Here is a 15,340-nt window from a genome sequence, read left to right as displayed (position 1 = left end):
TCACTGGCAAAGTTCATGTTTTCTTCTCAGTAGAACTTTATCAGAGTTCTCTTGTTAAATTTTTTTAGTATTTTTTTCTAAAATAATTGTGCCACTTTTAAATGGAGACCAAAATAAAGTAGAAATATGAGATGTGGTATAGATATAGCTAGTTAGTTAACTTATTCCTGCAGATAAACAAATTGAATCATGTTCCAAAGTTCATTTTGAAAATGAAATTAGAATTAGCTACCTAAAAAAAAAAACCCAAACAGATTAATTTCCAAATTTCTCACTTCTCATTTCCACATGTATATATAAACAAGCGTTAGAAATAATTCACATGTCATCACAATATTTCTCTTATAATAAAAAAGTTCAGAGAATTGGTTTGGTGCTTTCTTTTTTAGTAGGTTATAATGTATCATCTTTTTCAGAGTCCCCAATAAAATGTTTTCTTATGCTTCTTTCAAGTTGGCATTCACATGACACAGGTGAGAGAAGTTACTGGCCAAAACGATTACAAATTTTTATCAATTTAAAAATAGAGTTAATAAATGCCTAGTGATGGAATTCTGGGTATTTTATGGGAACAATACTGAATAAAATTATCTTCCCTGAATCCATATGTGTGTATAAATTTTGTAGGTACAAGACCACATTGTCAGAGATATTGATCTAGTTATTTAGTTCCTTAGTGGTTATTAAGAAGTTTGTTGTTGTTTAGGCTTATTGTTGTCATAGATGAATCCAAAAACTAAAGGTAGGAAAAAACAGAAAACAAAAACCCACATTGTCATAACGATGTGCCATGGAGGCAGTAATTTCATCCAAATATACTTCATATCATTTTTAGAAGTCTGCTGGATCTGTTCTGATTATGAGTCTGGAGTAGGCATTTTATGTCCCACAAAGAATGCAATTTTAGCATTTTGTGTCTTAAATGAATTAGTCAAAGGGCTACAAGAATCAGGCAGAGGGGCTACAAATATAACTACCTAGATACATAATATATAAAAATATCTTGGCCCAACAGGAAACCTCAATATTATATTTCCACAGAAGGCACGTAGACCAGCAGGTGACTTTTAGTGTTGACAATATACTATGAAAGTTATAGTTCAGGTGGTCAGAATATAAAATCTTAGTATCTTGGTGCAAAACTGAGACAAGGAGATGAAAAGACAGCTCTCTATTTATATACTCTAACTGGGATTTCATGACTGCATTCTTGAAGTTCCCATTATGTAGAGTAGAGGAATTTGGTTTTGGTGCCCCTAAATACATTGCAAATTTTGGCACACAATAGGCATTAAATTAGTACATTTGAATTAATCCTTAAATGAATAAATGAACAATGTAGGTGTATGTGACTCAATTGTATTTTGAAATACCCAATTAAATACAGGAGAAGTTATAAGTTTATTACTTGATTGTTGTATCAGTGTAACATCAATAAGCACTAAAGGATTAACACACTAGGGCAAGCAAAATTTGATGAGTAAAACTGAATTTGAGGAATCCAAAGGGTAACTCATGGTAACTGGATGCCAAAATAGGGAGAAATATTACAAATTTAACAATAGATGATTGATCACATTAAAACAAAATTCTGTAGGGCCAGTCATTTGAGTCCAGTCATAAAAAATTGAGCATGTATGCAAAGCAGCATTAGTGTATTTTAATTTCTTGATGTTGCTTAGTTCCCTCCTTAGTTATATTTCTACTTTTTAAAAATTAGCCTAAAATAAAAAAAATACAGCTTTTGGGGCATCTGGGTGGCTCAGTTAAGCATTCGAATTTGACTCAGGTCATGATCTCACAGTCTGTGAGTTTGAGCCCTGCATCAGGCTCTGTGCTAACAGCTCAGAGCCTGGAGCCTGCTTCAGATTCTGTGCCTCCCTCTCTCTCTCTCTGCCCCTTCCCAGGTCGTGCTCTGTCTCTCTCTCTCTCAAAAATAAAGAAACATTTAAGAAACAAAAAAATTTAAAAAAAAAACAACTTTGCCCTATGGGGGTGGGGGGAGGATGGGGAGAAGGCTGAATAGATGCTGGAGTCACAGTAATGTCAGACAGGTGAGACAAATCCAAATGAGTCTCCAGAGTTTAGAAAATGGCACAGGGTGGGCGCCTGGCTGGCTCAGTCGGTTGAGCATCCAATTCTTGATTTCAGCTCAGATCATGATCCCAGGGTCGTGGGATGGAGCCCTGTGTCAGGCACCACACGGAGCGTGTAGCCTGCTTAAGATTCTCTCTTTCTCTCTCCCTTCTCTCTTTCATCCCCTGCAACTTTCTCCCACTCTCTCTCTCTAAAAATGAATAAAATAAAATAAAATAAAATAAAATAAAATAAAATAAATAAAACAACACAAAGAAAATAGCACAGGAAGGTTGTATCCCATACAGAAATTCTAGAAAGAAAAACTGTTTATTTATTTATTTATTTATTTATTTATTTATTTATTTTTAAATATGAAATTTATTGTCAAATTGGTTTCCATACAACACCCAGTGCTCATCCCAAAAGGTGCCCTCCTCAATACCCATCACCCACTTTCCCCTCCCTCCCACCCCCCATCAACCCTCAGTTTGTTCTCAGTTTTTAAGATTCTCTCTTATAGTTTGGCTCCCTCCTATCTTTTTTACCCCCTTCCCCTCCCCCATGGTCTTCTGTTAAGTTTCTCAGGATCCACATAACAGTGAAAACATATGGTATCTGTCTTTCTCTGTATGACTTATTTCACTTAGCATAACACTCTCCAGTTCCATCCATGTTGCTACAAAAGGCCATATTTCATTCTTTCTCATTGCCACATAGTACTCCATTGTGTATATAAACCACAATTTCTTTATCCATTCGTCAGTTGATGGACATTTAGGCTCTTTCCATAATTTGGCTATTGTTGAAAGTGCTGCTATAAACATTGGGTTACAAGTGCCCCTATGCATCAGTACTCCTGTATCCCTTGGGTAAATTCCTAGCAGTGCTATTGCTGGGTCATAGGGTAGATCTATTTTTACTTTTTTGAGAAAAAACTTTTAAAATTTTATATACACCCATATATATATTCATGGGTGTAGGTTGAAATATAAATAGAAAAAAGTGCATAACTTTCCAAGTGTTTCTAGAGTTTTTAATAACATCAGTATCAGCAAAATTACAAATAGTCACTGCATGCCATTTTTAAACGGTAAATTATTTGGGTAAAAACCCAAATAATTTAGCTTGACCATTCACGTACATACATGCAGACACAAAGGTTGATAGAATCATAGCTACACAAGTAGATGATTTTAACAATGTAATCCTATCACCTAATGCCTAACAGTATCTTCTTCTGGGATATTTTCCCCCATTAGAACAAGTTATCTGAGAAGCTTATTTAAGTTGCTAAAACTTCACAATTACATCCTAACACATTTTTCAGGATTAATTAGTCATTGTACTACACAGTAAGTATACTTTAGTAGCTTGCCACAGAAGCACATTATCCCAATTAAGAAATGTTTAAAATAGAAGTGTGTTTTTTAATGTATATTTTAATCTGTTTTGGTCACTACACTGAAATTCTAAAACTCTTCTGATGGTACCCTTGTAGGGATTCTGCCACAGGAGGGCAATCAGTGTGAGAAGAGAGATGTCATGTCATAGAAGATAGTCTCTAGGAAGTCACCCACTGGGGGAAAATAAAAATAGAGGATGAGTAAAATGTCAGATGAACCTCCACATTAGAACTGTGTTTAGCTTACTACATGTAGTGCTTGGATTTCTTCATTTTGATATTTACAGTGTTTGAATTTCTGTAAATTGTCTATGTGGTAATTTCAGGTAGCATTTAAATAATGCAATTCCACATCCCAAAGTTTCTGCATGCCGTTTCCCTTAATATCTAAATTAAATAAAGTCCCAGTCTGTGACATCAGGATCCTTCCCGCAGAATAATTCTGAGAACCCCTAGGGAGTGCTTATATGTCTTAGTGGTTACTTGTCACATCTTCCTCTGAATTTTTGTCTCAAATGGTTCTTCATTATTTCTAGTCATTTCTTTTATATCCAGCCATGCTTTTGTGGTTATTTTGTCCATCCTTTACCTGTGAAAATGGACACAACCTTTTCCTTTATTCCCTAAGACATTGATAACTCAAAACTACTTGAGGAAATATATACATATACTATGTAGGGAATTTACAACATCGAAAACAAAGTTACAAAATTGGAGGCCAGACATCACTGCTTCTTAAAGTTAAGTGTCTATACCTGCTCCCTCCCATCCCTCTCCTTACCTACTGCCAGCAGCTTCTTCTTAGATCTGAGAGTCAGGGCTTTGCCACCTCCTAAAATGTTCAGCATATTTGCTCTTTTCTGCTCAACCTAAAAAACAATCATTTATTACAAAATCTCACTCAGAAACATCCATTCCTTCTTCATGAAGCAACCTTTATTTAAGCAAAAGCCTCATAATAATATCTCAACTTGAGGTATTTTACTAATATTGAGTAAGTTATTCAAGAACCATTAATGGATAGGGATACCTGGGTGGCTCAGCTGGTTAAGTGTCCAATTCCGGCTCAGGTCATGATCTCAAGGTCCATGGATTTGAGCCCTGCCTCGGTCTCTATGCTGACAGCTCAGAGCCTGGATCCTGTTTTGGATTCTGTGTCTCCCTCTCTCTCTGCCCCTCCTCTGTTCATGCTTTGTCTCTCTCTCTCTCTTGAAAATAAACATTAAAAACAATTTAAGAACCCTGAGTGGATGTTCTTTTTAAAGGTGTGAACTAACAGACTCTTCTAGATATTTTACAGATACAAAAAACATTCATCGTCCATTGCTTTGCTTTCCTCATTACAAGAAATCAGTAGTGACTTTGAATAGGAATTCTCTTACTAAAATAAAATTTAGGATTTTGCTTTTTTTTTTAATTTTTTTTTTAACGTTTATTTATTTTTGGGACAGAGAGAGACAGAGCATGAACGGGGGAGGGGCAGAGAGAGGGAGACACAGAATCGGAAACAGGCTCCAGGCTCTGAGCCATCAGCCCTGAGCCCGACGCGGGGCTCGAACTCACGGACCGCGAGATCGTGACCTGGCTGAAGTCGGACGCTTAACCGACTGCACCACCCAGGCGCCCCAGGATTTTGCTTTTAAATGCAGCAAGATAAGTGACCTAACTCCTCCAATAATCACAATTCACAACCAACGTCTGGTTGAAGTCACTATGGGTGGCTGCAGTTCCCCTAAACTAATGTTTGTTGATAGTCTGCAATTTTCTAAGAATTGAAATAAGAATAAGTAATATTCAACCCCTGCCCCTGAGAAATTTAATTTGCAGTGAGATTTAATGAACTATATACAGGTGATGGAAAACCTCAGCTATCACACCCATACAGGGCTACTCCAAATGTAAGGATGAGGCCATATTTTAGGACAGTGCATGGTCCTTCAGAAACTTTTCTCTTTCCTTGCTTTTAAGAAGCATTGGGAGGGGCACCTGGGTGACTCAGTCGGTTAAGCATCTGACTTCAGCCAGGTCATGATCTCACAGTTTGTGGGTTCGAGTCCCACATCGGGATCTGTGCTGACAGCTCAGAGCCTGGAGCCTGCTTCAGATTCTGTATCTCCCTCTCCCTCTGCCCCTGCCCCACTCACACTCTGTCTCTTTCTCTCAAAAATAAATAAACATTAAAAAATTAAGATTATTTATTTTTGAGAGAGAAAATGCGAGTGGGGGAGAGGCAGAGAGAGATGGAGGGCGAGAATCCCAGGCAGTCTCTGCACTGTCAGCATAGAGCCCAACGTGGGGCTTGAACCCACAAACCGAGAGATCATGACCTAACAGGAGTCAGAGGGTCAACTGACTGAGCCACCCAGGAGTCCCTCTAAGTTCTTTTAAGATCCAGAGAAACTGAAATTTTAAGTCAAAGAAAATATTTTAATACATAAATTGTCTTTATACCAATATCATCGTGAAATATAATTTTAAATATTTGCTAATGGAGGAATCAGATCATAAAGGTAAAAGTGCCTAGATAGTATAGCAAAAATGGTTAAGAGGAACCACTGAAGCTTTTAATGCATCAGACTTATTTCCCATCTTTTAATTTCTCTTTCCTATGCATAAATAAATATATTCTTTTAAAACAATTTTTTAAGTTTACTTATTTGGAGAAGGACAGAGAGCGGGCAGGGGAAGGGAAGAGAGAGAAGGAAAAAGAGAATCCCAAGCAGGCTCTCCACTGTCAGCACAGATTTGCTGATCTCACCAACTGTGAGACCATGACCTGAGCCAAAACCAAGAGTTGGGTGCTTAACTGACTGAGCCACCCAGGCGTCCCTAAAGACATCTTTTGAGCATTTTACGTATAATTATATGTAGTTAAGCGATATCCTAAAATTGTAGATGTTAAAATTTAGGTAAGGTCTCTATTTATTAGGATGTTAAGAGGTATTGTAAAAATCATCCTCCTAGAATGATTTTCCAATTTGAAAGAACCTACATGTTAAGTTAATTAATTGGACCACTCCAAAGAACTACACAGCATTGGTTTTATGTGTTTTAAGAGAATTCAGAGCACACTGTGTCCAGAATCACATCAGTGAGACTTCAGAAATCAGTGGCCAGTGTCCCCATTACCTGGGTCTTCTATTCTTTTAATTTTGTTCACTTAAATATTCACGACATCTTCACCTTTCTGAGGGAAAGGATTATAAACCACTACTCCATTCTAAAGCATTTGATGCCTTCTGAGCACATACTAGGCACCTATCAGGGGCATTTTTGACTTGATGAGATATGCATTTAGAATTGCTCAAATTGAAGGGGCGCCTTGGTGGTTCAGTCGGTTGAACATCTGACTTCGGCTCAGGTCACGATCTCATGGTTCATGATTCGAGCCCCATGTTGGACTCTGTTCTGACACCTTGGAGCCTGGAGCCTGCTTCGGATTCTGTGTCTCCCTCTCTGTGCCTCCCCTGCTCACTCTCTGTCTCTCTTTCTCAAAATAAAAAAATAATAATAAAACAATAAAAAAACAAAAAAAATTAAAAAAAATAAAAATACAAGCATTGGGAATCTTTCTACAAACTTTAACTTTTTGTCTATTATTTGCACTTTATTTCAACATTTCTTTCCTCATCATTTATTCTATGCATGTATGTATATATGTGTATATATATATATGTATTTAAGATAATGATCTCAATATTTAGACTACTAAATATTGGAAGAGACTATCAAAATATAAGTGGTCAAGTTGTCCCTGAAACCTGATAACTTTTAATCTGCAAGGGTATGGCCCCATGTTTAAATATTTCCTAGAATGATTATAAAGCACACCAAACTTTATGAATCAGCTATTTAAGGACACACTCTAACATTTTTTTAAAAAGGATTTTGTCACCCGACTCACAGGTTCCTTTTTTACCACTTCCATTTCCTCATCCTCAGCCACTCTGACAACCCTTATTGACAACAGGCTGTATCTTGATTTCTCAACCATCTCAGCGGTGTGATTTTCCTCATTTTATAGCATTCCTCAATTGGTCTATTTTGTACCTTTGCATCATTCAGAACAGCTCTGCTGTAGAAATCCCTGCTTAGTAACACCTGTCTTTTTCCTTCAAGTCGATGTGCTGTCCCTCAGATCCATCGCAGCAGGCACCAGGTGCCTCCGTGTTCGTCACGTGACCTTCTATTCTCCGGGAAAGTTACAAAATTAGCCAATATATAAAATTAGAAGTTCTTAGGAAAATTTTAGCTGCCTCATCACTACTTTACAGCAGTGTTTTTAATCTCTCTCACTAACCTGAAAAACTTTTCCCGCTACAGGAAAACCAAGCTTTTCCTTGGACTTTAAATGTTGTTGTTGTTGTTGTTGTTGTTGTTGTTTTCTTATATAATCCATCTTTATGTATCCCACCGTAGTGGTTCCTTACTCAACAAAGACTAATTTTTTCACGCGTCTTCTCGACTCAAAAAACATAGTCTCTTCAATCCATACTTTTACTACCACTCAAGTTATTAGTCTAAAGCTTCTGCCTTATACCAATCCTTTACTTCATGGCCACATTTTTCAAAGGTGAAACCTTTATTTATTGACTCTACAGGCTCACCGTGGACTTATTCTGAACGTCTTGCGGTAAGGTTTCTTTCTTCTTCCACTTCACTAAAGCTGTTTTCTCAATTTCCGTTGATCAATGAACGTCAAAGGCTTTCTTCATCCTTAACTTGCCAGATTTCTCTTCATTTCACTCTAGTAATTACAATTCGTATCACCTTTCCCGTCAAACTTTCTCTTTAAAAGGTCGGTTCAACTGACAATAAATATGGCCATTTTACTATTCCTTTATTTCTCTTTTGCAAATTCTTTTTTCTTATTCCTGCCCTCTTAGCATGTATGATCTTGAGCCTCTCCTTGGTTTTCTCTCTCTTCCTCTCTCTCTCGTTTGTTAATTGGATATCACTATTCCATGATCCTCAGCTGCCAGCTTTACATGTATGAATCTTACCTCTTTTTATTTCAGTCTAAATACCACGTTCTTGCTGATGCCATTCTTAATCACCCACTTTGGCAATGCTTTCTCTTTCTACACTCAGAGAGCATATGATTTCTGTCTCTCATCTGCGCTTATAGCACATACATTTATATTTTAATTAATCTACTTATTAATAAATTAAGGACTTTTCCCTGTCACAGTTCACAAGTCCCCAGTGAATGAATGAATGAAAGTGGTATTGAAAGTGAACTTCAGTAGAAACAAAACTGCTTGTACTTCAAAAAAGAGGCAAATGAACTAAGTTATGGAAAATAAGTTGAGTATTTTTCAAATGATTGTCATCAAAGGTCTTTGAGTCCAGAACAGTATAGCATGAGGCTATTCCTCTCACATTGACATTGAACTTTGGAATATGAGTCTAGCTAGTCTTACCAGATTAATATATTTTGCATGATATTTGCCTATACGACAATCCTAAGATCCCAACATGCCCCCTCTTTTGTGTTAGAACAGTTGCTCGTTGTATAGGAATAGCCCGTGCTTAAAAACCCAAAAGCCCAATTTTAATGGGATATCACTAAGGCTGCTATTATTTGGAAGGCCTGGGAAAACTGAAAAACAAAAACAAAAACATTTGTAGCTTTCCCACATACTCCATTTCTGGAGATAGAAGAATAGAATGTCTTACTTTGTTTTCATAAGTGAAAAGATCCTTCTGATAAGCAGTCTCTTCCTTGCTTCTGTACACAGCACATTTACATGCCAGGGCCTTGGCATGCCTGGCTTCATAGGACTTCAAAGTCTTGCTCAATATCTTATTTTAATCCAAGCATTACCTTCTACTAAGACTGCTATAAACAGGTAAATGCTCTTAAGAGCTGATGCACATTTCTGTTACTGCTGTTACATATTCTCCAAAAATCTGTCTAACGTATTTCCAATTGATTTAAATACTCTGAGATAACTATTACTTACTCATTTGTTTCTTGTCATACTTATAAACCATATTTTTTTTGTTAAAAGGAAGCTAAAATATTTTCCCTATCATTCGGGGGGTTAGGAAATTTATTTGCTCTGCAACATCAAACAGACGCAATTTTGCTATCTATGATCACCTTGTAGTAAGCTGTGTTGCTATGGCACGGATGATTTGGAGCAAGGGCTAAAAGCAAGTTACCAACTCATTTCTCCTAAGGCCATCAAAATACTCATCAAGAGGAAATGCGGAGACTTGATTAGACTAGTGTTATTGTATTCCCATAGCACCACTTCTTTGAGCCTCGTTTTCTTCATCTGCAAAAAATGAAGCTAAAAATACCTACCCATGAGGATTTTTTTGAAGATTAAATGATGTAGAATATGCAAAAGCACCCAGTCTATAACAGGGACTTAAAAATGTTTTCCTCTTCTCCCGTTCTTAATAGTTGTCCATGTATACGTGACTAAAGCCCAATTTAGAAAAAAAAAATTACTTTTAAAAGACGCATACTAACATTTTTTGGAAGAATTTTGTGCCAATTTGCTTACAAACATAGGCAAATAAAAATAGTTGAAAAATTGAGATGAAATTCTTAAACATCCAGATCAGCAGAAAATTACCATGTGATTGTTACTTCTGAAGTATAAAGGGGGTGTTTTGTTCAGGGTAAATTATACTCAAGACTGAGATGTGTCTTTGCCAGGTTCACTGTGGGAATTATAATTTATAATGTTTTACAAGCCAACAGCATACAGGATAAAGTCTCTTAATAAGCCAATAAATAGGGGCACCTGGGTAGCTCAGTCAATTAAGCATCAGACTCCTGATTTCTGCTCAGGTCATGATCTCACAGTCATGTGCTCTCTCTCTCTCTCTCTCTCTCTCTCTTTCCTCATAATAAATAAATAGATATTAAAAAAAAGAAAAGCTGAGTATCAGCTGCTGGTGCTTAGGTCCCTCGCTGCTAGGGTGTGTCGCTAGTGAACAATGGCAGGGGTGATGGCAGGCAAGGTGGCTCGCTCTACAGGTTCTTGTTCCGGAGGCCATGATACAGATTGCACCCCTCTCTACAACGTGTAGCCTCACCGAGGCAGGAACAGATATCCCTTCTGTTCCTGAGACTGCTGCACGGTTTAATACCACTGTCCACCAAAAGTAAACTGGCCACAGCAAGTGCAAGTGTCTCAAGCGCTTCCGAGAGCTATTTAAATCAGCAAAATGTAGCCTCACTCCCACTGAATACTGTCAGCAAGTCCTCAGAAATTCTTAATGTTTAACCTTTAAATGCCCACTACATCATAGTAACTACATGTTCCTACTGATAAGCACCCGATGCCATAACAGTTCTGCTGATATCATCCTGACACGGCCTCTAAAATTCGCTCTTAGACCAAAACAACTTGCCTAATGTCATAAACCATTAGATTTGAAATCATTACAAAGCAATATACAACAGGAAGCACACACACACACACACACACACACCTGCACCATGGAATTCTTTCCCTTGGACAGAATCAGAATATTTTTTACTTGGATATCTAATAGTTCAAACAAAAGTGGTCCACTCCCATTACTAATCACAAGCCCAGTAACTCATATATCCATGATTTCTTCTCAGGAGACCCGCGTTAATCTAGACAGTAAAACTTTTGCTTTCAATATGAATTTCAACACAAGAGAGAAGATTTAGGAGGAACTCTTTGCTTTTCCTATTAATTCACATTACAAAGAACTTGCTGAAATGAGAAATCAGGAATTTAATTTAATACAGCTAAGCCACCTAGAAATCACAAGAAAAGTTGTGTGCCTGTCTCTGTTCAAACGTGTAAAATAAAAATTTGAGGACATTCTGGTTTACGATATAAACTCTTTTACAACTTATCTAAAGAAATTGATTTTCATTTTTATCCAAGCTAAATAGTAAATCATTTTTGAGCCAGACTACATCCTATTTCCAGGCAGCAAATAAAAACATTCATATTTTTTCCTTGTTTTTGCTATGTTGAAGTGATATTTGAAAATTTCTTTGGGATACTTTGTATTCATCTTTTTCTTCTTTAGTTTCTTCTTGCTTTATTGTGTGTGTGTGGGTGTTTGGTTCTTAAATTTACAGCTAATTAAATATGTATAATTCAGAGGCAGTTAGGTTTTCTTGAAGCCATAAGACCTGACAAATGATAGATTATAACTTGGTTGGCCCAGGGTAGTTTTTAAGCATAATTATATAAGCAGGGGCTATATTCATGAATAAGTCCAGCTGTCTATGACACGGAAGTGTTAGAAATTAGTTCTTAATTCTTGTCAATGTTAGATAGTCATTATTTTCTTTGTTTAAAAATAATCAGCATCTTTGCAAAATATATCCTTTACTTTTTGCTTCGTAAACTAAGTTTTTCCTAGGGGTAAGTAGTTAATATTAGCGAAGATGGGTTTTTTTCAGTTAATCAGATCTGTGTTTAAATCCCAGCCCTGTTTCATATTATCAGTTGTGTACAACTAGCTTACTTGGTTTACTTTTCTTTCAAATGGGAATAATACATCTCAAACAATTGTTATAAAGGCAACATGAAAGACAACATACGAAAATTGCTTAGCACAGTGACTGACGTATGGTAAGAACTTAGTAATTCATGACTGTCAATGTCACCCTGATTGTCCAGTTAATGGGGGACAAAATAGAGAGTAGATTTTTAATGCCCATCTATATATAATGGCTTAACACATTGTAGTTGTCATTTAAAGTACAATAAAATGACAACAAAGTTAGCTAATGTCTTTATCCTAGAATCTGCTCCTGATACTCATTTTCACCCTCTAGATGGGGGAAAAGATTCTCTATCAATGAGGCAGAACGTGAAACCACTAATAGATTCCTAGCCAACTGGCAATGGAATGAAGCGTTGATGGACCACAGGATGATGGAAACACATGACTATTCATGTATTCACTCATAATTTATTCCCCAGATGTGTATTTATTAAACAAATATGGATGTCAGATACTGCTGGGTTTAGGAATTAGAGCAATGACCAAGAGAAAAAAGGCCCTGTTCAAGTGGCTAAAACATTATATTGTAGATTGTATTATTGTTTGTACTTTTTCATTCTTCTCTTCCTTTTAAGAGGATTATACATTCCCAGTTGTTGTCATGAGACTTGTCCCTGACCCTCATGAGAGGAATAAAAAAATATATAATACACGTATACTCTAATCTCATTGATTTTGGTCTTGCTCATGACTTGTTCTGGACAATGGAATGTGAGGAGACATGGTATGCAGCATGTCCAAGCAGAAGTTTTAAATGTCACAAGTCTCTCCTTCTGTTACAGGAATACATATATTTGCACAAGAAGAATGATTTTAATTTAAGGCCTGGAATGTAATAACTTGTGAAACAAACGTATACCCTAAACGTAGACTGGCACAGAGACTAAATGTGGAACGTAACTGCAGCCTCCAGCAGCATACGTGTAATACGATGTGGAAAAATAACCTTTATTACAAGCAATTATTATTTGAGATTGTTTGTTACCACAGAAAAGTGGACAAGTACAGATAATAAATACACAAATAACCCTTCTGAAAGTGCTAACCTCTACACAGATAATTAAGATAGTACAATCGCATAAAGATATCTAATTGATACTTCAGATTTGGTGGTCAGGAAATGCTTCTATGAAAGATGACATTTATGCTGAGATGTGCCTGATAAGTCATCAGTTAAAGACAGAAAGAAGAAAGGAGACTTTTTTTCTTTTTAATGGGAAATCCATTGCAAATGTCCTTGAGCCAACAGTGTAATCCAAATGAGTTTGATGAATTCAAGGACACTAAGTCCAGTGTGGCCTTCTGAGCATAGTGGGTAAGGAAGAATGACAAGACATGAGCACATGGAAATAGGCAGACACCAGTTCATGTAGGGTTTTACAAATCAGGTTCAACAGTTTGCATTTTATGAGAAGTCACTGGAAAGGTTAGAGCAGAAGAGGCATGTGACCTGATTTCCATTTTTAATAGATCACTCTGACAGCTATTTTGACAACTGGTTTTAAGAGAGCTAGTGTAGAAACTGGGATGGACACATTTGAAACTTAAATTAATCCAGAGAAGATGTGGTGAGTAGGTTGGAATTGGTGAATAATTTAAATTTCTTCCCTGCATATTCAAATACGTATGTCCTCTAGATTTCTGCGTGCATTAATTTTTTTTTTTTCCTCTGAGCTAAGGTGATCCCAGAGAACCTTTTTACGAGTGGTATGGCTTGCTTTATTTAAAATTGTCTGACTAGTTTGGGTCAAATTTTGTCTACGTTAAACAAGGTTAGATATCCCATTTCCGGGCAAAGTCATTTTATTTTAGATTATGATACTGAAGCAGCATTTCCATAGGTTCTGCTGCCACCAGAATGTTTTATTATCTGGGCCGTATTAGACCATGCTCTTATCTCACCATGAAGCATGGTGATCTACTTTCACCATTCCCTTTAGGATAAAATAGAAAATAATGTTTTTTGGCTGTCTTATTTTCTTTTTCATATTGAAAAATAAACATTGACAGATTTTAAAATCAGGTTGAAAACAATTGAACTGGCAAGCTTGGTTTTTCTCCTGCATATTCTTGCTTTCGATAGCTCGTTTTTCAAGTGAAATGAAATGCTTCCGGTGTTTCTCATGTACCAAAAGACTTAATGGCAAAAATGGAAGAAGAAAGCATGAGGCACATGACATCCAGGCACCTGAACCAATTGCACATTTCTATGTTGCGGTGGAATGAATTGTGTCCCTTCAAAATTCATATGTTAAAGAAATACCCCCTCAATTTGTCTATATTTGGAATCATAAAATATCTATGAGGAAGGGTTTAAATGAGGTCATAAGGCAGGACCCTAATCCAATAGGGCTGGTGCCCTTGTAAAAAGAAGAGACGCCAGAGCTCACTCTCTTTGCCACGTGGAGACGTAGCAAGAAAGCTGCTGTCTATACACTAGGAAGAGCACTCTCATCAGAAACCAAATTTACCAGCACCTTGATCTTGATTTTCCAGCCTGCAGAACTGTGAGAAATAAATTCTTGAGTTTAAGCCACTCAGTCTATGGTATTTTGTTATGGCAGCCTAAGCTGGTTGATACATATGCATTCTCAATAATTAATAGTTTTAACCAACTTTCCATTTTTAATTTTTTTTAATGTTTATTTATTTTTGAGAGAGAAAGAGCAAGCCCAGCGGGGGGAGGGGAAGGGAGAGGAGAAGAGAGGATCCAAAGTTGGCTCTGTGCTGACAGCAGCAAGCCAGATGTAAGGCTCCAACCCATAAACTACAAGATCATGACATGAGATGAAGTCGAACGCTCAACCAACTGAGCCACTCAGGTACCCCCCAATTTCCCATTTTCATGAGAAACAAAATAATCATCATAGCTATTTCTTTGTAGGCTCAGAAGAAAATTGACAACCAAAAGCTCTGATGACAACTTAATTTACCTACTTTCTTATTGTTTAATAAAATTTATTTACATCTGTACCGTGTTCAGAATAATTTTAAGATGAGATTGAGTTTTAGTATTAAAAACCATTTTGAGGGGCACCTGGGTGGCTCAGTTGGTTAAATGTCCGACGTCAGCTCAGGTCACGATCTCACAGTTTGTGGGTTCGTGCCCTGCATCCGGCTCTGTGCTGACAGTTCAGAGCCTGGAGCCTGCTTCGGATTCTGTGTCTCCCACTCTCTGCCCCTCCCCTGCTTACAGTCTCTCTCTCTCTCTCTCTCTCTCTCTCTCTCTCTCAAAAATTAAAAAAAAAAACACATTAAAATTTTTTTGAAATTTTCTATTACATAATAATTTAGAATTTCATATATCTCCCTTATTTCTAGCTTTCAAAATTGCTGGCT

General features: G+C 36.9%; 1 long non-coding RNA gene across 1 annotated transcript in view; it reads right to left on the bottom strand.

Annotated features, from left to right (window-relative positions):
* LOC122468412 overlaps window positions 1-15,340 on the bottom strand; it is a 49,235-nt gene that overhangs the window by 9,387 nt on the left and 24,508 nt on the right. Inside the window, exon 2 of the long non-coding RNA XR_006293234.1 lies at window positions 4,263-4,350. This is a non-coding gene — a long non-coding RNA (uncharacterized LOC122468412). The remainder of the gene's footprint in view (window positions 1-4,262; window positions 4,351-15,340) is intronic.

This window comes from Prionailurus bengalensis, chromosome B1 (assembly GCF_016509475.1).
Source record: "Prionailurus bengalensis isolate Pbe53 chromosome B1, Fcat_Pben_1.1_paternal_pri, whole genome shotgun sequence".
NCBI lineage: Eukaryota > Metazoa > Chordata > Mammalia > Carnivora > Felidae > Prionailurus > Prionailurus bengalensis.
The sequence above is the reverse complement of the archived record's forward strand: the minus strand, read 5'-3'. Positions and strand labels throughout refer to the sequence as shown.